The 24,757-nt window shown below is 39.6% G+C and overlaps 1 protein-coding gene across 2 annotated transcripts in view; it reads right to left on the bottom strand.

Annotated features, from left to right (window-relative positions):
- The window catches only part of XIRP1 (xin actin binding repeat containing 1), a 37,711-nt gene extending 21,931 nt beyond the window's left edge, over nt 1-15,780 (bottom strand). For both annotated transcript variants that reach the window (XM_083376966.1, XM_083376967.1), the window contains exon 1: nt 15,673-15,780. The gene's annotated coding sequence lies outside the window, so the exon portion shown is untranslated. The remainder of the gene's footprint in view (nt 1-15,672) is intronic.
- Nucleotides 15,781-24,757: the final 8,977 nt, after the last annotated feature.

Raw genomic sequence — 24,757 nt, 5'->3', positions numbered from 1 at the left:
GAAGCCATCCTGGAAACAGTGAGGGAACGGCCCCCACTGCCTTGGCCCTGGCCCAGAGACCCTCCTTCTGCCAGAGACCCCCAGATCTGTCCCACTCCTGCCCAGGCCCCCATAGGCACCCTTGATGCCAACGATGTAGAGCTGGCCACGCCCACCCAGTAGGCCATACGCACTCTAGCCACGCCCACCCAGTAGGCCACACCCACCCAGGCCACACCCACCTGGCCCCCTGAGGGCAACCGCAATGCTGATGCGGCCCTCAATGAAATTGAGTTTGACACCCCTGTTCTAGAGTCTTCTAACCCAGCCCTCCACTCAAGCAGGAGATCCTGTACGGTATCATTTCAGACAAACGGTTGTCCAGTCTCTTTTTGAAAGCTTCCAGTGATGGTCTCAAGCAGCGGTTCTCCAGCTGGGTGTTCTTTATGAAACAGCAGCTTTGGGGAATCTCTCATTAGACTGGCCTTTGATTGAGAGTCAGCTTTGGGTGTTGCAAGTCTAATTGCCTTGGAGGGACAATTCAAATGCAACGTTTGGACCTAGCTAAGGGGAAAGCTCCTACCAATGAAAACAACCAATCAATGGAATGGCTTGCCTTCACGAGTTGTGGGTGCTCCATCACTGGAAACTTTCAAGAAGAGATTGGACAACCATTTATCCGAAATTGTACAGACTCTCCTGCTCACACGGAGGGTTGAACTAGATGACCTCAAAGGTCCCTTCCAACTTTATTATTCCAAATTCTGTGTTCTTCTCCAATCTTTGCAATAAAAGAGCAGTGTGCGGCTGCATAGAGTGACAAAATAACGGAGTAGGAAGGGACCTTGGAGGTCTTCTAGTCCAACCCCCTGCTACATCCTACAGCTGATCCTTATACTAATCCCTGACTTACGACCATTCCTTTAAACAACCTCTCAAAGTTATGATGGCACTGAAAAGAGTGATTTACGACCAATCCCCTTACAGGTAGTCCTCGATTTACAACAATTCGTTTAATGACCGTTCAAAGTTACAACGGCACTGAAAAAAGTGACATGATCATTTTTCACACTTATGTCCATTTTAGTGTCCTCCCCATGATTTACATTTGGTTGCTTGAGAACTGACTCACATTTATGATGGTTGTAGTGTCCCAGAGTCACATGATTCCCTTTTGGGACCTTGTCATAAATGTCTCAGCCATCCAAGTCACGGTTGTCCCAGAGGTGCTTTTTTCAGGAGGCAGCTGGACTTTCTTGGTTTTTCCTTGAAGGCGTTTCGCTTCTCATCCAAGAAGCTTCTTCAGTTCTGACTGGATGGTGGGGAATGGAAGGATTTATATTCCTTGAAGTCATCTGGTCATTCACCTTCTTTCTGAGGGCTAATTGTAGGCCACTTGGAAGATTATCTTTGCCCTCAGGGTTACCTAAATAGTGCAAATGTGTGTAGAATCTTCTTGGAACTGCTGAAAGGATTGTGTTCTACAGCACATCTGTACCATGCAAGATTGTACAATGAATCAGCAATTCCAAAAACATTCCACACCCATTTGCACTATTCAGGTGTCCCTGAGGGCACAGATAAACCTCCAACCAATCTCAACGATTCTCAGAGAGAGGGCTAATGACCAGATGACTGCAAGGAATATAAATCCTTCCATCCTTCACCATCCAGTCAGAGCTGCAGAAGTCCATTTGCCTCTTGAAAAAGCACCTTTTTGGAAGACCTTCTGGTAAGCAAAGGCAATGGGGAAACCAGATTCACTTAATTTAACAACAGTGATTCACTTAAGAACTGTGGCAAGAAAGGTCATAAAATGGGGCAAAACTCACTTAACAGATTTCTCACTTAAGAACATAAATTTGGGACTCAGTTGTGGTTGTAAGTTGACGACTATCTGTATTTATTTTTTTAATTTTATAGGCTGCCCATCTCACTACCCAAAGCAACACACTTTAAAAAAAATTGCAGCGTTACGAGATCAAAATTCGGGCACTTGGCAACTGGCATGTACATGTGATGGTTGCAGTGTCCCAGTATCACGTGATTACCAGTTCCCAGGGAGCTTCTGACAAGCAAAGTCAATGGAGGAAGGTGGATTCGCTTAACAACAGCAGCAAAAAAGGTCATAAAATAAGACACAACTCACTTAACACTTGGCCCACTTACTGATGGAGGTTCCCTCTGCCAATTGTGGTTGCATGCTGCAGCATCCTACAATGGAAGGCAGAAGCTAAGCAGTTCCCAGTCCATGACTGTACAGACAGTCCTCAAAATATGACCATAATTGGGACTAAAGTTTCCATGGCTGAGCAAGGCAGTTGTTAAGTGAATTACAGCTAAAAAAAAAGAGAGCCTTGGTGGAGCAGTGGGCTAATGCCTCCTTAAGTAACACCAGCTGCCTGCAATTAGTGCAGGTTCGAGTCCCACCAGGCTCAAGGTTGACTCAGCCTTCCATCCTTCCCAGGTAGGTAAAATGAGGACCCAGATTGTTGGGGGCAATTAAGATGACTTTGTAATAATGCCGCTTGGGTGTGTGTGTGAAAGCCCTAACAAGCAGGCATATACATAGAATGAAGGCTACTGCTAAGTTTGTAAGCCGCCCTGAGTCTTCGGAGAAGGGCGGGATATAAATGGAATTAAAATAAAAAATAAAATAAAATAAAATAAATAATTTTATGATCTTTTTCTGCCAAAGCAAATTAAGGAAATCACTGCAGTTATTAAGTAAATACAATACTGTGGATGTAGTATACTTAGACTTCAGTAAGGCATTTGATAAAGTAGACCACAACCTACTCCTGGGTAAGCTAGAAAAAGGTGGAATAGACAACATCACCACCAGATGGATCTGTAGCCGGCTGGCAAACCATACTCAACGAGTAGTCCTCAACGGCACTACATCCACATGGAGAGAAGTAAGCAGTGGGGTACCACAAGGTTCTGTCTTGGGCCCAGTACTCTTAAAAATCTTCATTAATGACTTAGATAAGGGAATAGAAGGGGAACTCATCAAATTCGCAGATGACACCAGACTGACAGGAGTAGCCCACACCCCAGAAGACAAACTCAGGATCCAAAAAGATCCTGACAAACTTGAACAATGGACTCTATCCAACAAAATGAGTTTCAATGTGGAGAAAAGCAAAGTTTTGCATTTAGGCAGGAAAAAATCAAAGGTGTAAGTACAGATTGGGTGAGACCTGGCTTAAAAACAGTAACTGTGTGAGGGACCTTGGAGTCCTAGTGGACGATCACTTGACTGAGCCAGCCGTGTGCAGCAGCAGCCCAAAACACTAATACAATCCTGGGTTGTATAAACAGAGCAATAGAATCAAGATTAAGTAACTTAAGTAACACCAGCTGCCTGCCATTAGTGCAGGTTCGCATCCCACCAGGCTCAAGGTTGACTCAGCCTTCCATCCTTCCGAGGTAGGTAAAATGAGGACCCTGATTGTTGGGGGCAATTAAGCTGACTTTGTAATAATGCCGCTTGGGGTGTGTGTGAAAGCCCTAATAAGCAGGCATATACATAGAATGAAGGCTACTGCTAAGCTTGTAAGCTGCCCTGAGTCTTCGGAGAAGGGCGGGATATAAATGGAATTAAAATAAAAATATATATAAATGGAATTAAAATAAAATAAAATAAATAAATAAGATCATGTGAAGTATTAGTACCGCTTTATAAAACCCTAATAAGACCACACCTGGAATACTGCAGCCAATTTTGGTCACCATATCACAAAAAAGATGTTGAGAGTTTGGAAAAAAATTCAGAGGAGCTGCTAAGATGATCAAAGGCCTGGAGACTAAAACATATGAAGAACGGCTGTGTGACTTGGGTTTGGCTACTCTAAAGAAAAGAAGAAATAGGGGAGACATTATAGCAGTGTTCCAGTATTTGAGGGCCTGCCACAAAGAAGAGGGAGTCATGATATTCTCCAAAGTACTAGACAGCAGGACAATAAACAATGGATGGAAACTGATCTAGGAGAGAAGCAACCTGGAATTAGGGAGAAACTTCCTGACAGTGAAGACAATTAACCAGTGGAACAGCTTGCCACCAGAAATCATGGACACTCCATCACTGGAGATTTTTAAGAAGAGGCCAGACAGTCACTTGTCTAAGATGGTATAGGTCCTCCTGCTTGAGCAGGGGGCTGGACTAGAAGACCTCCAAGGTCCCTTCCAGCTCTATTCTATTCTAAATCACAAGGAAATTAAGCAAATCTGGTTACCACTAGTGACTGCTTGTTGGAATTCGTCTGGGAAGGTCACAAATGATGATCACATGACCCTAGGATGCTGCAGCCATCATAAATACATGTTGTTGTTGTTAGTTGCGAAGTCGTGTCCGACCCATCGCGACCCTATGGACAACGTTCCTCCAGGCCTTCCTGTCCTCTACCATCTTCTGGAGTCCATTTAAGCTCACGCCTACTGCTTCAGTGACTCCATCCAGCCACCTCATTCTCTATCGTCCCCTTCTTCTATTGCCCTCAATCTTTCCCAGCGTGAGGCTCTTCTCCAGTGAGTCCTTCCTTCTCATTAGGTGGCCAAAGTATTTGAGTTTTAGCTTCAGGATCTGGCCTTCTAAAGAGCAGTCAGGGTTGATCTCCTCTAGGACTGACCGGTTTGATCGCCTTGCAGTCCAAGGGACTCGCAGGAGTCTTCTCCAGCACCATAGTTCAAAGGCTTCAATTCTTTGGTGCTCAGCCTTTCTTATGGTCCAGCTTTCACTGCCATACATTGCAACTGGGAAGACCATAGCCTTGACTATACGCACTTTTGTCGACATGGTGATGTCTCTGCTTTTTAGTGTGCTGTCTAGATTTGCCATGGCTTTCCTCCCCAGGAGCGTCTTTTAATTTCTTGGCTGCAGTCCCCATCTGCAGTGATCTTGGAGCCCAGGAAAATAAAATCTGTTACTACCTCCATTTCTTCCCCATCTATTTGCCAGGAATTGAGAGGGCCAGATGCCATGATCTTGGTTTTCTTAATGTTTAGTTTCAACCCAAGTTTTGCACTCTCCTTCTTCACCCGCAACAAGACGCTCTTTAGTTCCTCTTCACTTTCTGCCATTAGAGTGGTATCATCTGCGTATCTTAGGTTGTTGATGTTTCTTCCGGCAATCTTAATTCCAACTTTTGATTCATCTAGCCCTGCCTTTCTCATGATGTGCTCTGCATATAAGTTAAATAGGCAAGGCGACAGTATACAGCCTTGCCAGACTCCTTTCCCAATTTTGAATACATGTTGATACATGTTGATTGCCAAATACTTGAATTCTGATCACATGAACATGTGGATGCTGTGACAGTTGTAAATGTGGGGACCAGTCATATGTCACTTTTTTCATTTTTGACATTGAAAAATCCCTACTAGAATGGTTGTGAGTCGAGGACTGCCTGTTTCAGGAATCACAATTGCAACAAGGAGTTTGTACATTGCACTGTATCCATAGCAAACATCGAGGCCACCTATAAATTTCAGCAGTGTACCTTTTTTATATGTATTTTTGCAAATTTTTCAGTGCGAAAAGGCACTTGGTCCAAGGTTTCCAGATTTTTTGCATCATTGTTTTCAATCAAACTCTTTTTCAATCTTATTTTGTGCCATGCTAACTTTGGAGAGAAACCAAGATGCTTATCTTGGTTTTACTTCCATTCCTCACTCAGCTGCAGCAGTGACCTTCCAAGCAGCAATGGATAAATATAGACTTAACCATCCGACACGCCAATTTTATCATTTTATGTGAGAGGAATTGATCATGCAGGAAAATTGTGCACCCAAATCAGGAAAACGTTTGATCAAGGCAATAAAAAGACCAGGATTGACAGGCTGAACCAAAGCAAAGGAAGGATTAAATCCATTCTGCATTTGGGAAAGTCATTTAATCTCAGACTCCATCTGCAATGGACTTTGTAACCAGTAAAATTTTTGTTTTGCATTTGAAGGTGGGAAGGGCCAGGAGAGAGTTGAAGTAAAAAACAACCAACTCTGTTATCCGGGATCAAAAGAGCCTCATGCCTCTGAGAAAAAAGAAAAACTAAAATGAACTCTTGGATCTAAAATATAGATCCTGTAATTTTGGAATCAGGAGGAAGTGAAGCCCTTTTAAACTTCCGAAATGCAGTTTGTATTTGAGGCATTTTCCTTGGGTAAGTTATCTGTGACCCAGAGAGAATAAGAACAAGTTTGAAATAACATAGCCCTTCTATTTCTGGCTCAAAAATTCAAGGGTGGTGCTGCCAACAACAGCTGTTTCTGGCATTTGGGTCGGGGGAAGGATAGTGTCTTTCAGCGGGCAGCTGGTGGTGAGTGAAGACCACCCGTGGGGGCTTCATTCCCAAAGTCTGTGAGTGTTCAAACTTTTTGGAATAGCAAAAGAATGAATGCAAACTTAAGGAATGGCCACCTCAAAGGACAGGTGGGGCACAAATGACTTCAGTAGGCCCTCAAACTATTAAACATTTGATATATGTTAAACATATAGCAACCATAGTATACGTTGTTTATTACAAAGGGCAGGTTTTTTTTGTTCTTTCAGAAAACTATCTTTACATTTATCTAATTCAATTTATGACCTGATAGTAGTGTTCCAGTATCTGAGGGGCTGCCACAAGACAGAGGGGGCCAAGCTGATCACAAAGCACCAGAGGGAAGAATGAGAAGCAACGGATGGAAACTGATCAAAGAGAGAAGCAACCTGGAATTAAGGAGAAATTTCCTGACAGTGAGGACAATTAACCACTGGAACAGCTTGCCTCCATAAATTGTGGGCGCTCCATCACAGGAGGTTTTTAAGAAGAGGCTAGACATTCACTTGTCTGAGATGGTATAGATTCATCTGTCTAATCAGGTTGGACTAGAAGACCTCCAAGGTCCCTTCTATTCTATTCTATTCTATTCTATTCTATTCTATTCTATTCTATTCTATTCTATTCTATTCTATTCTATTCTATTCTATTCTATTCTATTCTATTCTATTCTATTCTATTCTATTCTATTCTATTCTATTCTATTCCATTCCATTCCATTCCATTCCATTCCATTTTCTATTCTATTCTATTCTATTCTATTCTATTCTATTCTATTCTATTCTATTCTATTCTATTCTATTCTATTCTATTCTCTATAAAGATTCTATTCTATTCTATTCTATTCTATTCTATTATTCTATTCTATTCTATTCTATTCTATTCTATTCTATTCTATTCTATTCTATTCTATTCTATTCTATTCTATTCTATTATTCTATTCTATTCTATTCTATTCTATTCTCTATAAAGATTCTATTCTATTCTATTCTATTCTATTCTATTCTATTCTATTATTCTATTCTATTCTATTCTATTCTATTCTATTCTATTCTATTCTATTCTATTCCATTCCATTCCATTCCATTTTCTATTCTATTCTATTCTATTCTATTCTATTCTATTCTATTCTATTCTATTCTATTCTATTCTCTATAAAGATTCTATTCTATTCTATTCTATTCTATTCTATTCTATTCTATTCTATTCTATTCTATTCTATTATTCTATTCTACTCTATTCTATTCTATTCTATTCTATTCTATTCTATTATTCTATTCTATTCTATTCTATTCTATTCTATTCTATTCTATTCTATTATTCTATTCTATTCTATTCTATTCTATTCTATTCTATTCTCTATAAAGATTCTATTCTATTCTATTCTATTCTATTCTATTCTATTATTCTATTCTATTCTATTCTATTCTATTCTATTCTATTCTATTCTATTCTATTCTATTCTATTCCATTCCATTCCATTCCATTTTCTATTCTATTCTATTCTATTCTATTCTATTCTATTCTATTCTATTCTATTCTATTCTCTATAAAGATTCTATTCTATTCTATTCTATTCTATTCTATTCTATTCTATTCTATTATTCTATTCTATTCTATTCTATTCTATTCTATTCTATTCTATTCTATTCTATTCTATTCTATTCTATTCTATTCTATTCTATTATTCTATTCTATTCTATTCTATTCTATTCTCTATAAAGATTCTATTCTATTCTATTCTATTCTATTCTATTCTATTCTATTCTATTCTATTATTCTATTCTATTCTATTCTATTCTATTCTATTCTATTCTATTCTATTCTATTCTATTCTATTCTATTCTATTCTATTCTATTCTATTCTATTCCATTCCATTCCATTCCATTTTCTATTCTATTCTATTCTATTCTATTCTATTCTATTCTATTCTATTCTATTCTATTCTATTCTCTATAAAGATTCTATTCTATTCTATTCTATTCTATTCTATTCTATTCTATTCTATTCTATTCTATTCTATTATTCTATTCTACTCTATTCTATTCTATTCTATTCTATTCTATTCTATTATTCTATTCTATTCTATTCTATTCTATTCTATTCTATTCTATTCTATTCTATTATTCTATTCTATTCTATTCTATTCTATTCTATTCTCTATAAAGATTCTATTCTATTCTATTCTATTCTATTCTATTCTATTCTATTCTATTCTATTCTATTCTATTCTATTCTATTCTATTCTATTCTATTCTATTCTATTCTATTCTATTCTATTCTATTCTATTCCATTCCATTCCATTCCATTTTCTATTCTATTCTATTCTATTCTATTCTATTCTATTCTATTCTCTATAAAGATTCTATTCTATTCTATTCTATTCTATTCTATTCTATTCTATTATTCTATTCTATTCTATTCTATTCTATTCTATTCTATTCTATTCTATTATTCTATTCTATTCTATTCTATTCTATTCTATTCTATTCTATTCTATTATTCTATTCTATTCTATTCTATTCTCTATAAAGATTCTATTCTATTCTATTCTATTCTATTCTATTCTATTATTCTATTCTATTCTATTCTATTCTATTCTATTCTATTCTATTCTATTCTATTCTCTATAAAGATTCTATTCTATTCTATTCTATTCTATTCTATTCTATTCTATTCTATTCTATTCTATTCTTCTATTCTATTCTATTCTATTCTATTCTATTCTATTCTATTCTATTCTATTCTATTCTATTCTATTCTATTCTATTCTATTCTATTCTATTCTATTCTATTCTATTCTATTCCATTCCATTCCATTCCATTCCATTTTCTATTCTATTCTATTCTATTCTATTCTATTCTATTCTATTCTATTCTATTCTATTCTATTCTATTCTATTCTCTATAAAGATTCTATTCTATTCTATTCTATTCTATTCTATTCTATTCTATTCTATTCTATTCTCTATAAAGATTCTATTCTATTCTATTCTCTATAAAGATTCTATTCTATTCTATTCTATTCTATTCTATTCTATTCTATTCTATTCTATTCTATTCTATTCTATTCTCTATAAAGATTCTATTCTATTCTATTCTATTCTATTCTATTCTATTCTATTCTATTCTATTCTATTCTATTCTATTCTATTCTATTCTATTCTATTCTATTCTATTCTATTCTATTCTATTCAAATTACTGATTTTCTCAGTATACCGTAAGTAGTCCTCAGCCTATGAAGAATAATGAGCCCAAAATTTCTGGTGCTAGGCGAAACAATTGTTAAATAGTTTTATACTCATTTTGCGACTTTTCTTGCCACAGTTATTACCTGAATGGCTGCAATAGTTAAGTTGGTAACATGGTTGTTAAGAATTTGATCACCTGTTCAAATGGGGATGCTGCAATGGTTGTAAATGTGAGAACTGGTCATTAGTCACTTTTTTTTCCAGTGCCATTGTAACTTTGGGTGGTCATTAAATGAATGGTTGTAAGTTGAGAACTACCTGTAGGTCATTCTCCACCTGTTACCCAATCGGGGTAGGGTTTGCAACAGACCACAAGATTCAGAAGAATGTCAGGGTTAAGTTTCAGTATTTCACAGAGAATCTGTGTTTCAAGGGGAAATCTCAGCCATCACTTTGCTATGCAGCCAAATTTGGATGTGTGTTTGGAGTGATGAAAAGAGGATCTGTTCCTTTAAGGCTGGGTTGGGGAACTATTGTCCCCCTTATGACATATGAACTTCAACTCCCAGAATTCCTGAGCCAGCATGGCTGGCTTAGGAGTTCTGGGAGTTGAAGTCCACAAGCCATAATGGGGTTCATAGTTCCCCACCTCTGCTTTAAGGGATCCAAACAGCAGAGTTCTTTGTCCAGCCACAAAGGATTGTGAAATTGTTTAGAAGGCAGTTTGTATATCTCTTGACTGGGGATAGCCCAGGCACCCCAGTCTGTCCACAGCCCACTTCAGAGAAAGAGAGGTATTTGTGGACGCTCCATCACTGGAGGTTTTTAAGAAGAGACTGGACAGTCACTTTTCTGAAATGGTATAGGTTCTCCTGCATGAGCAGTGGGCTGGACTAGAAGACCTCCAAGGTCCCTTCCAGATTCTATTCTGATTTCTCATACTAGTCTCACCAACTAATGCTTGGGGGGGGGCAATGAGTCAGTATAATTTAGCAAGACTGAATTTATTTGGAGGCCTTATTAATTCAGAACATCATTTATTTGTATCCAGAAAGAACCAACACTTCAAGAGAATCTTTTCAAAATAATTTTTGTAACCAGGAAAATGTGGCTAAGCTACACAGTTTAAATACATTGTAGAACACAGTTGATTGACTTTGGGATAACATGGCCAGGTGTTACACAATCCATCTTAAACTTGAGTTTTCTTGGATCAGTTAAGCTACAGCCAGTGGTGGGATTCAGCCAGTTTGCACCAGTTTGGCAGAACTGGTAGCTAATTTTTTGTTGCCCAGGCCCAGAGTGGACCTCCTGAAGCAGCATCCACACAGAGAACCGGTTGTTCACCTATTTGAATCCCACCACTGGCTACAGCCATCTTATCCAGTGGACAATGAAGGTGGTTATAACAGTCCTTGACTTGCAACCACAATGCCCAAAATTTCCATTATTCAGCAAGGCAGTTGTTAAGTGAGTTTTGCTTCATTTTATTACCTTTCTTGGCCCTAGTTGTTAAGTGAATCACTGCAGTTGTTAAGTTGGCTCAGTTGTTAAGTGAATTTTGGCTTCCCCATTGACTTAGCTTGTCAGAAGGTTGCAAAAGGAGATCACATGACCCTGGGACACTGCAATGGTCATAAATGCCAAATATCTGAATTTTGATCACCTGACTGTGGAGATGCTGCAATGATCTTAACTGTGAAAATTACTCATAAGTCACTTTTTTCAGTGCATTTGTAACATCAGAGCGTCACTGAATGAATGACTGTAAGTTAAGAAGTAGCTGTATTTAAAAATCTTGCTATCCTTTGTGGTGTACAATAATAGATCTTATATTTGTCATGCTAAACCTGTGGCTACATATCTTCGTTTGACACAAGCAAAGGGTCTGCCTTGCCTGTCTTGATTGCCACATTTCAAAACGTTTATTGCTACAATAGCTCCCCCCCCAAGCTGGATGAAAAGCTACAAATACAGTTCCAATAATAATGAATAATAATAATCATGGAGCCATACTGAAACAATTTTTTTTAAAGTATTCCAGTTAATATGCAAAAGAGACTCTGTTTTTATACAACAAACCCAACTCACCCACAAGGATTGGCTTTCAAAAGAACAAAGGTTCCCCATTGTGCTTTGGATTCTGAAGTTGTGCCAAAGAAATTCTACCTTCGTACGCATTAATCATCCTCAATTTACAACTATTTCTTTAGTGACCATTCAAAGTTACCACAGTACTGAAAAAAGTGACCTGTGACTGCAGTGTTCCCGTGGTTGTGTGATCAAAATGCAGACATTTGGCAACTGATTCATATTTATGACGGTTGTAGCGTCCCGGAGTCATGTGATCCCCTTTTGCGACCTTCTGACAAGCAAAGTCAATAGGGGAAGACAGATTCACTTAACAACCATGTTACAAAGTTAACAACTGCAGTGATCCACTTAACAACTGTGGCAAGAAAGATTGTAAAACGGGGTGAAACTCACTTAACAACTGTCTTGCTTAGCAACAGAAATTCTGGGCTCCGTTGTGGTCCTAAGTTGACTGTCTGTATTTAAAATTAATCTGTAGGTTTAAATTTGTAAGCCTGGCTCCAGATAACAGTATTTTCAGCAGTGGGATTCAAATAGGTGAACAACCACTTCTCTGCGTGGATGCCGCTTCCGGAAGTCCATTCTGGGCCTGGGCAACCAAAAATTAGCTACCGGTTCTGCCGAAGTGGTGCGAACCGGCTGAATCCCACCCCTGAGTATTTTCACTTTTTTTTCCAAATAAATGAATACTATAAAGCTAGGTTAGTCTAAAATATATTTGAGGATCTTTCCGTGCCTCTGGAAAGATGTTCTGTTTAATCTCAGCCACACGTCTTGAGATAAGAAACTCCATTTACAAGCATCTATTGATTAACTGAAGCAGGAAAAGTCTGGTCTTAAATTCCAATCTCAGATGTCCTCTTCCCTACATCCAGAAATGCTACACTCTCATTTTTCAGCCTGTTATTTCAATGTTAAAGGAGAAACAAGTGGTTTCCTGCTGTGTGTAGATATCCATGATGGAGCCATAATGGAAATTTCGATTCCATATTTCAGCCTTTCATTCCTATAATGTGTTGGTGACTTCTGTCACTTGGAAGCCACTTCCAAATATGTCCCTGAAAAATCCACAGCAGAGTGTCACCAATTTTCAAGACCAGAAATCACAAATTTCCTGACAGTTAGAACAATTAACCTGTGGAACAACCTGCCTCCAGAAGTGGTGAATGCTCCAACACTGGAAGTTTTTAAGAAGAGACTGGACAGCCATTTGCCTGAAATGGTATAGGGTTTCCTGCCTGAGCAGGGGGTTGGACTAGATGACCTTCAAGGTCCCTTCCAACTTCTTCTTTTTCTTTTTCTTCTTCTTCTTCTTCTTCTTCTTCTTCTTCTTCTTCTTCTTCTTCTTCTTCTTCTTCTTCTTCTTCTTCTTCTTCTTCTTCTTCTTCTTCTTCTTCTTCTTATTATTATTATTATTATTATTATTATTATTATTATTATTATTATTATTATTATTATTATTATATCCTGTGGAGGGGGGAAAATCCTATCACCCACCCCAGGCTGGGAAAAACAACCAGATCCCCTCTCCTGCTTTTCATCACCTCCTTTGCATCATCATTTTCCCCAATGCAACCTTCAACGTGCTAAAAACAGTCTTTTAGACACCCAAAGCTGCCCCCACTTGCCTACAAGGTGGGGCAATGCTGCTATACTTTGCAAACTATTTCACTTTCCAAGTCCAGGTAGTCCTTGACTTACAGCCATTCATTTAGCAACCATGCATTGAAAAAAGTGACTTATGGCTGTTTTTCATAGTTATGACCTTTACAGCATCCCCATGGTCATGTGATCAGACACTTGGCCACTGACTCATATTTCTGACAGTTGCAGTGTCCCAGGGTTGTGTGATCTACTTTTGCAACCTTCTGGCAAGCAAATTAATGGGGAAGCCAGATTCACTTAATGACCACGATTCACTTAACAATTGTGGCAATGAGGTTTTGTAAAATGGGGCAAAACTCATTTAACACCGGTGGAAATTTCGGGCTCAGTTTTGGTCATAAGTCAAGACCACCTGTTCTGCATGTGCAGATGGTTGAACATGTGTAGGAGAAAACTGATTAAACTTCAGAGGTTTTGAAACCATCTTTGTGGTCCTCAGCAGTGTAGTTTAGCTGATTTTCCCCCCCAGCCATCTGCCCTCAGGAATCTGGAGGACGCTAAACAGAGTAGTAGGGAAGGGCAGATGAGTCAGCATTTATGAATGATAAGTGCTACCTAAGATTACAGCCAGACTCAAAAGTTGTTCAAGACATGTGCACTACAAAACTACTTCAGGAAAAATATGTCGATGCAGATTCTCAGTCTTTCAGCTACCGTCGTTTGTAAGTTGAGTCATTTCTTTTTAATAATAATAATAATAATAATAATAATAATAATAATAATAATAATAATAATAATAACAATAATAATAAAGTTGGAAGGGACCTTGGAGGTCATCTAGTCCAACCCCCTGCTCAGGCAGGAAACCTTATACTATTTCAGGCAAATGGCTGTCCAGTCTCTTCTTAAAAACTTCCAGTGTTGGAGCATTCACCACCTCTGGAGGCAGGTTGTTCCACTGGTTAATTGTTCTAACTGTCAGGAAGTTTCTCCTTAGTTCTAGGTTGCTTCTCTCCTTGACTAGTTTCCATCCGTTGCTTCTTGTCCTGCTTTCAGGCACCTTGGAGAATAGCTTGACTCCCTCTTCTTTGTGGTAGCCCCTGAGATATTGGAACAATATTTGGTTTGAAATGTTTCACTGCTCATCAAAGCAACTACCTCAGTCAGAGCAAATTGGTTAAACAGAGTTATAGGAATATACCAACTCCTCCTCCACCACCAAACATTAGGATTTCTTCCCCAAAATGTGCAGCAATTAACCAGTGGAACAACCTGCCTCCAGAAGTTGTGGGTGCTCCAATACTGGAGGTTTTTAAGAAGAGACTGGAAAGCCACTTGTCTGAAATGGTAAAGAGTTTCCTGCTTGAGCAGGGGGTTGGACTAGATGACCTCCAAGGTCCCTTCCAGCTCTATTTGGAATTTGAATTTGAAAGCTAACAAATGCACTGAAAAAAGTGAGTTATGACCAGTCCTCGCACTTACAAGCATAGCAGAATTCCAAAAGTCAGAAGATTAAAATTCAGATGGTTGGCAACATACATATATGTGATCCCCGTTTATGATCTACCCAATTTGCTTCTGACAAATGAAGTCAATGAGGGAAGCCAGATTTGCTTAATGATGCAGTTAACAATTGCAGTGATTAACAACCAAGGCAAAAAGGGTGCAAATTAGGATGTGACTCACTTTGCATCCACCTTGTTTAGCAATGAAAATACTAGTCCCAATTGTGATCGTTAAGTTGAGAACCACCTGTCCACAACTCACAATCAATTCACACCAGTTGCTTCAAAGCCATAACAGATCTTTTGACACCTGGGTTATAACCAGGAAGCAAGCTGAGCTATTCACTGGGGCTAAAGGATATTTCATACTTGTCCATTTACTCCTCATTATAGTTCAACAATTGGAAGATCGAATATATCAAACCAGGTTTGCAAAGTGAGATTTTCAGCAATCCACAACTCTGGCTTTGATATGGCTAAGCAAGCATATAGTTAAATACAGGTAGTCCTCAGCTTACAACAGTTTGTTTAGCGACCATTCAAAGTTACAACAGCACTGAAAATGTGACTTAGGAGCGTTTTTCATACTGTAGTTGCCACCTTTGCAGCATCCCCACGGTCACCTAATGAAAATTCAGATGCTTGGCAGCTGGTTGATATTTATGAGCTTTACTGAGTCCCTGGATCATGTGATCCCCTTTTACGACCTTCTGACCAGCAAAATCAATGGGGGGAAGCCAGATTCCCTGAACAACTAACTTATCAACTGCAGTGATTCACTTAACAATTCTGGCAGGAAAAGTCGTAAATTGGAGGAAAAGCTCACTTAACAAATGTCTTACTTAAGATAAATTTTAGACTCAATTGAGGTCGTAAGTCGAGGACTACCTGTACTGAGAGTTGTTGGTTTTTTTTGCAAGATCTGGCTCCAATTTAACCACCCTTTCCATCATCACACCCTGAAAATTGACTTACAGAGGGACCCCAGAAATCTGGAACGGAGTCGCTTAGTCCCAAATCCCAAACTCGGTCTTCTGGCGATCTCGTTCTCGGTGTCTCTCTTAAAAGGAAACCTGCTCCACTCTTCTATATCTTCAGCCTGGCTCAAATCTCTTGCTGGCTACTTGCAGGGGGATTATATTTGGGAGCCCTGAGCTATGTTGGGAAGATGAAAAATGTGGTCTATTTTTAGAGGATAACCAAGTTGCTATTTCACCGGGCTGAGTCAATCACAGCTCCTTGTAACCTTGGTGGGAAAAGGGGAAGGTATTTTGGAGATACCAGGAGCAGAAGCCCACCCAGGAAGCTTGCAGTGCCCGGAAAATTAAGTCATATGAAAGCCCCATATGGAAAGAGGCCAAATTTCAAAGTAGTCAGTCAGGGGAAAGAGACCCAAGTCACTTGCAAAGGTTTCAGGGTCATGGTGACACACCATGATTCTCGGATGACGTTGCTATGATGTGGTCCGAAGCTAATAATGGGTCTGTCTCCTATTCCATGAAAATCCTTGGGCTTCTTCCAATTTAGCCCATTGACACACAATGCTGAAGGGTAGATGTATCGTATTTGTATTCATACTTTTCTATTTCTGTCTATCTGGATCTACTCGTCTTCTTACATTTCTCTCTAAACTAGTCAGTTTCTCTCTTGCACATGCCATTAAGTCATTTGTGACTTGTGATTGTGGCTTCCAGTAAGCTGAGGGCATATACCGATCCTACTTCTCTTTTTAATATAAATCAGGGGTCTTCAAACTTGGCCCTTTTATGACTCGTGGGCTTCAGCTCCCAGGATTCTTCAGCCAGCGTGCCTGGCTGAGGAATCCTGGGAGCTGAAGTCCATGAGTCATAAAAGGGCCAAGTCTGAAGACCCCTGATATAAATGATGCTGCACTTCAATGGTTAGAAAGCGTAAACATCAGTATTTGATCTATGTCTAAATAAGCCTTCTAACCATTGAAGTTAGAAGTGCTGGTCCATGTATGATGTAAAGGTAAAGGTAAATGTTCCCCCACACATGCGTGCTAGTCGTTTCCAACTCTAGGGGCCGGTGCTCATCTCCGTTTCAAAGCCGAAGAGCCAGCGCTTGTCTGAGGACATCTCTGTGGTCATGAAGCCGGCATGACTAGACGCCAAAGGCGCATGGAACGCTGTTACCTTCCCACTGTAGTGGTTCCTATTTTTCTACTTGCATTTTTACATGCTTTCGAACTGCTAGTTTGGCAGAAGCTGGGACGAGTAACAGGCACTCACTCTGTTACGCGGCACTCGGGATTCGACCCGCCAAACTGCTGACCTTCTGATCGACAAGCTCACCGTCCTAACCTACTGAGCCACCGTGTCCCTTGTATGATGTACTGTATGCTAATTAAATAAATACATTTATGGTTTTTCTTGATACAGTTGTTAAGTGAATCACTGCAGTTGTTAAGTTAGTAACAATGTTGTTAAGTGAATCTGGTTTCCCCATTGATTTTGCTTGGCAGAAGGTCACAAAAGGGGCTAGGCTTAGGGTTATAAATATTCATAAATATGAACCAGTTGCCAAGCATCTGAATTTTGACCATGGGGACACTACTATGGTCCTAAATGTGGAAAAAGTCATGTCACTTTTTTCAGTGCCATTGTAACTTTGGACAGTCATTAAATGAACTGTAATAAATCAAGGACTATCTGTCTAGGTCAGGGCTAGGCAACCTCAGCTCTTTTATGACTTGTGTACTTCAATATCCAAAATTCCTGAACCAACCATGATGACTCAGGAATTTTGGGAGTTGAAGTCCACAAGTCTTAAAAGAGCCAAGGTTGCATACTCCTGGTCTAGGTCTTCTATGGAAGGCAAGTTGGTTGCAATTATATTCTTCTCTAATGGGATAAAAATGTCCTGTTCCCAGGAAGGAAAACCTTGTCATCATATTTAAAGAACTTCCAAATAAATAATTGGGATAGATTGCAGGGGTTACATTGAGATATAATTTTATCATATTTTAACTATATCTTAAATTATTGTATTCAATTCCAATTTCATTTTAGACTGCATTTTATCCCAGTTGCGGAAGAACAGGGTAGAACAATGGCTAATGACCCTCTTTTACCGGTCTACTATAGAGAGCGTCCTCTCGTATGGTATTGTGGTTTGGTATGCTGGTCTGACAGCCGCAGACATGAAAGTATTACAGAGGGTGGTGAGCACAGGACAAGACATTGTGGGCTGTTCCCTGACACCACTGGATGACATTGCCAGGGCTCGTTGCCTTGGAAGAGTGAGGAAGATTCTCAGGGATGACTCACAGCCTGGACGGTATCTCTTTACTCTCCTACCATCCAACAGGAGATATAGGAGTATAGCCAGCCATACCAACAGGCTGAAAAATAGCTTTTATCCGTGGGCTGTTAGGCTTTTAAATGGGACATAACCTCTGTGAACTTATGCAGAATTGACTTGGGAGGCCGGTGTGTGGTGTAGTTGGTTAACATGGTGTGGTGGGATGGAGGGTTTGTTGTCACTGTGTGTTGGGGGGAGAGAGCACGGGGGGGGGGGAGGCTCAGCTAATCTCAATGTACACATATTGTACTTTGACAATAAAGGTTTATTGTTATTATTATATTATTATTATTATTATTTTATTCCAATTTCATTTTAAATTGTATTTTATCTAATTCCACTTTAAATTGCTTTTATCAAATTTTAGTAATAATTTGTATCTGGAACTTTGCACTTTGATATGGCCCAAGGCTAATCAATAAATAACTACAAAAATAAATATCACCACTCTGAGACACATCTTGCATCATGGTGAGGCAGCAAAATTAAGGTCCATCTCAGTGTCACTCATAGGCATACACAGGATTGTGACTTTTAAGGTGACCAATTTCTCAGCTTAGGACGAATCAGGATGTCAGATTTGTAATTTGGGTGCTGTGGAAAAAGGGGCTTCCCCTGTGTGTCAATCAACTTTGCGGGGGCAACATTATCAGAGTAGATTGGTCATTCTTCTTGAGGGTGGGTTTGGTGCAATGATTAAGGCAACAGGCTAGAAACTGGGAGACGGTGAGTTCTAGTTCCATCTTAGGCATGAAGCTAGCTGGGTGACTTTGGGCTAGTCTCTTTCTTAGCCCTAGGAAGGTAAAAAAATAGTAAAGTTTCCCTGTCCAGGCATGTCCGATTCTAGAGCACTATATTCATCTCTGTTTCTTGGCCAAGGAAATCAGCATTGTCCAAAGATATTTTCCGGGGTCGTGTGGCCAGCATGGCTATACACAAAAGGCGCACAGAATGCAGTTCCCACTAAAGTGGTACCTATTTACCTACTCGCATTTGCATACTTTTCAACTGCTAGGTGGGCAGGAGGTGAGGCACGGAGCTCACCTAAGGTCTTGAACCTGGGCTGTCAGTCTTTCAGCTAGCAAACTCAATGTCTAACCACTAAGCTATCACGGAGGCAATGGCAAATCACTTCTGCAATTTTGCCAAGAAAACTGCAAAGACCTATCCAGGCACTTGTCAGGAATCAAAACTGGCTTGAATGCATTTGCCAGGAAACAAGATTGACTCCCAGCAAATGTGATCGACATAAATTTATTTATGTCTCTTATTATTATTTTATTATTATTATAAAACTTTTATTCATAAAACATGAAACTCAGTCAACTGAACACTCAAATTGACTGGCGCTGATGGTTGACACGGGTTGCTGCCAGCATCCTAGGTATCAACCAGGTATCTCCTTAAAATGTAAGATGTTCCGAGTAGTGCAGTTTTTTTGTAGCTTTGCTGGAGTTATTGCAGGAAGTTGCAATTTCTTGATGTGTTTTGTAAAGTTTTTGAACATAGTTCCCAGTGCCCCGATGACAATGGATATCACTGTTACGTGTTTCATCCATAATCATGCAGTTTCGAAGGCCAGGTCGCAGTATTTCGTAATTTTTTCCAGTTCTTTTTCTTTGACTCTGGCATCTCCTGGTACAGCGATATCAATCAGCTGTACACTTCGGTTCTCTACAACTGTGATATCTGGCGTGTTGTGTTCCAAATGGCGATCTGTCTGTATTTGGAAGTCCCACAAGATCTTCACCCTCTCATTCTCCACAACTTTTTCCACCCTATGTTCCCACGACTTTTCAGACACAGGCAAGTCATATTTTTTACACAATGCCCAGTGGATTAGTTTAGCAACTTGGTCATGTCTAGCTTTGTAATCAGTTTGCGCGATTTTGCTGCACTCATATATTAAATGTGAAACAGTTTCAACTTTGTTGTTGCAAAGTCGGCAATTTGGATTGTCAGTAGATTTTCTGTATCTTCACTTTCATGGCATTAGTTTGTAGTGCTTGTTCTTGAGCAGCCAGTATTAAGCCTTCTGTTTCTTTCTTGATGGTTCCCATCTTAAGCCATGCCCATGTCAAGTTGTTGTCACATTTTCCTTCAATGTTTTTCAAATGCTGTCCATGCAAAGCTTTGGTTTTCCATCTATTTAATCTATCATCCAGCCGGTTTTCCTTATATTCTGCCTTTGTTTCTGTTATTTTGATAATGCTCTCTGTTTTCACAGCCTGCAGCAATTTTTTTGTACTTTGATTCACATAGTCATTCAAACTTCATTTTTCTTCTTCTACAGTTTGGTGGATTTGCAGTAGCCCTCTGCCCCCTATTCTTCTTGGCAGGTACAATCTGTCGAAGTCACTTCGTGGATGTAGAGCATGGTGCATGTTCAAAAGTTTATGTGTTTTCCAGTCTAGGTGTTCCAATTTGGCCAATGTCCAGTTGATAATTCTAGCTGGGTAGCGTATCACTGGGACTGCCCATGTATTAATGGCTTTAATTATATTTCCACCATTCAGCTTTGATTTTAGTATTTTGCGGACTCTTCTGATGTATTCCTTTTGTGTTAACTCTTTGACTTTTCCATTCAAGATGTTATCTGCTTCCAATATGCCTAGGTATTTGTAACCATCATCCTTTGATAGTGCTTTCATAATACTTCCGTTTCCCAGTTCTATTCCTTCTATTTTTCCCACTTTTCCTCATTGCATGGATAATATAGCACATTTTCCAAGTCCAAAGTCCATTCTGATGTCGCTGCTAAACAGTTGAATTGTGTTGAGTATTGATTCAAGTTCAGTGTGGCTTTTTGCATACAGTTTTAAGTCATCCATGTATAGTAATGGTTTATCTTGCCATGCTGGCTTGAGATGTGGTATCCCAGTTTTGTGTTTTGTAATATTATTGTCAATGGAATTAATGTGATGTTGAACAGTAGTGGTGAAAGTGAGTCCCTTGGAAGATTCCTCGTCTGATGTTGATTTCACCAATGTTCTCCCCATTTGCTGTTAGAACTGTTTTCCATTTTTGCATATTTGCTTTCAAAAATGTACAGATGTTTTTGCTGATTCCAAAGTTTTCCAGACATGCATTAATCCAACTGTGGGGTAATGAGTCAAATGCTTTCTTGTAATCAGTCCACGCCATATTTAAATTTGGTTTTTTTTTTGTCGTTTTGCATTTTTAAGTACCATTTTGTCAATGAGCAGCTGATCTTTTGTTCCTCTTGATTTTTTATAATTTCCTTTTTGTTCTGCTGGATACAAATTGTTTTCCATCAGATGATTGAATACTGAATTTGCCAGTATTCTTGTAAAAAGTTTGAACATTGTTGGCAGACAAGTAATTGGGCGGTAGTTGCTTAGTTCTGTGCTCTTTTCAGGGTCTTCCATTATCAAGTATGTTCGACCAGCCGTTAACCATTCTTCACTTGTGGCATTTTGAAGCATTTCATCAAACTGGGTGGCCATGCGGTGATGGAGGCTGGTGAGGTGTTTCAACCAGTATCCATGCAGCTCGTCCAGGCCAGGTGCACTCCAGTTCTTGACCTTCTTTACTTGTTTTGCAACCATATCAGTGGTTATTACAATATTCTCCATTTTGTTTTGTGTTGCTTGTTTTTGGATATCTTTGATCCAGGAGGCAGTTTTATTATGTTCCACTGGGTTTTCCCACAGTTCTTTCCAAAAGTTTAAGGTTTTTTCTTTACATGGTAGAACAGTAGTTTGGACTTTATTTTCATCAAGTGACCGATAGAAGAGGTGCTGGTTTCTTCTGAACTGGACGTTTTCCTGATATTGTTTTATTCGTCCTTCATATCTTTCAATTTTCTTTGCTGTTGCTATTACACGCTGTTTTAGGTTTTCCACGGTTTCTTTTATTGTTGTTTCCTCCAGGTTATATTTTTTGTATAAACTATTTTTCAGCTTTTCGTTCTTTAGTTCTCCTTCTTTCAAGTATTTCAATTTGCTGACATCTCCTCGTAGTTTTTTTTATTTTATTTTCAAGTCGAATTTTCCACTTTGGTGTTCCAGTGGGTTTCTTTTTTGTCATTTTATAACCCAGTTCTGCAGTTATAACGGCGGCCGTACTGTACATTAGTTGGTTTGTTTCATACAGTGTGGTGGATGGAATGGAAGTTAAAATGTTGTTCACAGCATTTAGTAGATCTTTCACTCGTTGTTTATTATTATTATTATTATTAGTTTAGACTACTGCAATGCTCTCTACATGGGGCTGCCCTTGAGGACCACTCGGAGGCTTCAGCTGGTGCAGAATGCGGCCGTGCGAGTCGTGATGGGGGTCTCCCAATACTCCCATGTAACACCTCTACTCCGCGAGCTGCATTGGCTTCCGGTCGCCCTCCGGGTGAGATTCAAGGTGCTGGTGATGACCTATAAAGCCCTACATGGCTTGGGTCTGGGATATCTGAGGGAACACCTGCTGCCGGCATGAAGCTCCCTTCGTCCAGTGCGCTCCCACAGGGAGGGTCTTCTCAGGGTGCCGCCGGTTAAAGATTGCCAGCGGGTAACACCCAGGGGTACAGCTCGGCTTTTAACACCATTTTGCCGAGCATTCTCATCGAGAAGCTGACTGACTTGAAATTCTCCCCCACTATCTGCGATTGGATTCAAGACTTTCTTAGGGATCGGGTACAAACAGTGAGGGTCGGGTCTGCTTTGTCCACCCCCCTGAAGCTTTGCACCGGCACGCCACAGGGCTGTGTGCTTAGCACCTACCTGTACTCTTTATACACTTATGATTGTGTATCATCTGACCCATCCACTGCGATAATCAAGTTCGCAGATGATACAACTGTGGTGGGTCTTATTACAGGTGGGGATGAGACAGCATATAGGGCGGAGGTACAAAAACTATCCATATGGTGTAGTAACAACAACTTGCACCTAAACATCAGCAAGACGAAAGAGATGGTGTTAGACTTCCGGAGAAAAAAAGAGGAACCTGCCCCACTTTACATCGGGGAGGACTGTGTAGAGAGAGTCCCCTCCTTTAAATTTCTGGGAGTCTACCTCTGTGAAGATCTGACCTGGAAAGTTAACACAACCCAGGTGGCTAGAAAGGCCCAACAGAGGCTTCACTTTCTTAGGATCTTGCGGAAGAACAGGGTAGAACAACAGCTAATGACCCTCTTTTACCGGTCTACCATAGAGAGCGTCCTCTCATATGGTATTGTGGTTTGGTATGCCGGTCTGACAGCCGCGGATAGGAAAGTATTACAGAGGGTAGTGAGCACAGCAAAAGACATTGTGGGCTGTTCCCTGACACCAATGGATGACATTGCCAGGGCTCGTTGCCTTAGAAGAGTGAGGAAGATTCTCAGGGATGACTCACACCCTGGACGGTATCTCTTTACTCTCCTACCATCCGGTAGGAGATATAGGAATATAGCCAGCCGTACCAACAGGCTGAAGAATAGCTTTTATCCGTGGGCTGTTAGGCTTTTAAATGGGATGTAATCTTATGCAGAGTTGACTTGGGAGGCCGGTGTGTGGTGTAGTTGGTTCACATAGTGTGGTGGGATGGAGGGTTTGTTGTCACTGTGTGTTGGGGGGAGAGAGCACAGGGGGAGGCTCAGCTAATCTCAATGTACACATGTTGTACTTTGACAATAAGGTTTATTATTATTATTAGGGCCTTCTCAGTGGGGGTGCCTGCCCTTTGGAACCAGCTGCCCACGGAGCCGAAGACTGCCCCCGATCTCCGTTCATTCTGCCGGGACCTGAAGACCTGGCTCTTCGAGCTCTCTGGCCCAGGCTGAGAATTTTTAATTTTAATTTTAATTGGGTTTTTTATTTTCTCTCAGGGTTTCATTTAATCTTTTTTAATTGTTTTAACTTTTGTATTGATTTTCTTTTAAATATCCTGTAAACCGCCCTGAGTCCTTCGGGAAAGGGTGGTATATAAATCTAAATTAATAATAATAATAATAATAATAATAATAATAATAATAATAATAATAATAATAATAATAATAATAATAATAATAATAATAATAATAATAATAATAATAATAATAATAATAATAATAATAATTATTATTATTATTATTATTATTATTATTATTTAGTATTCCCATTTATTCTCTTATTATCTTTTGGAATAAACATTTCCCAAAGAAATGGGTACTATAAAGAACTCTTAGAGGCTGAGAAATAAAAAAACTACAGGTAGTTCTATAACTATAGTTTAACCCAGAATTATGGTTGTAAATTGTGGGAGATGTTAAGTAAGTTACCATGCAACCACACCTGATTTTAATTTTTTACACTGGTTGTTAAATAGACACTGCAGTGATTAAGCGAACATCATTCATTAAACAATTACATTATACCCATGGGCATTTTTTGCTGGACACTAAATGCAAAATTTTTATTTTATTTTATTTTATTTTAATTCCACTTATATCCTGCCCTTCTCCGAAGCCCCTTCATGGATTACTGCCTTGTCGTGGCGAAGGGGCTTGCGTAATTCAATGAAGCTATGAGCTATGCCGTGCAGGGCCACCCAAGACGGACAGGTCATAGCCGAGAGTTCTGACAAAACGTGATCCACTGGAGAAGGAAATGGCAACCCACTCCAGTATCTTTGCCATGATAACCCTATGGACAGTACCAAAAGGCAAAACGATATGACGCTGGAAGATGAGCCCCTCAGGTCGGAAGGTGTCCAATATGCTACTGGGGAAGAGCAGAGGGCTAGTACTAGTAGCGCCAGA

This window comes from Vipera ursinii (genome assembly GCF_947247035.1).
Source record: "Vipera ursinii genome assembly, chromosome: Z".
NCBI lineage: Eukaryota > Metazoa > Chordata > Lepidosauria > Squamata > Viperidae > Vipera > Vipera ursinii.
This window is presented reverse-complemented; position numbering and strand designations above follow the sequence as displayed.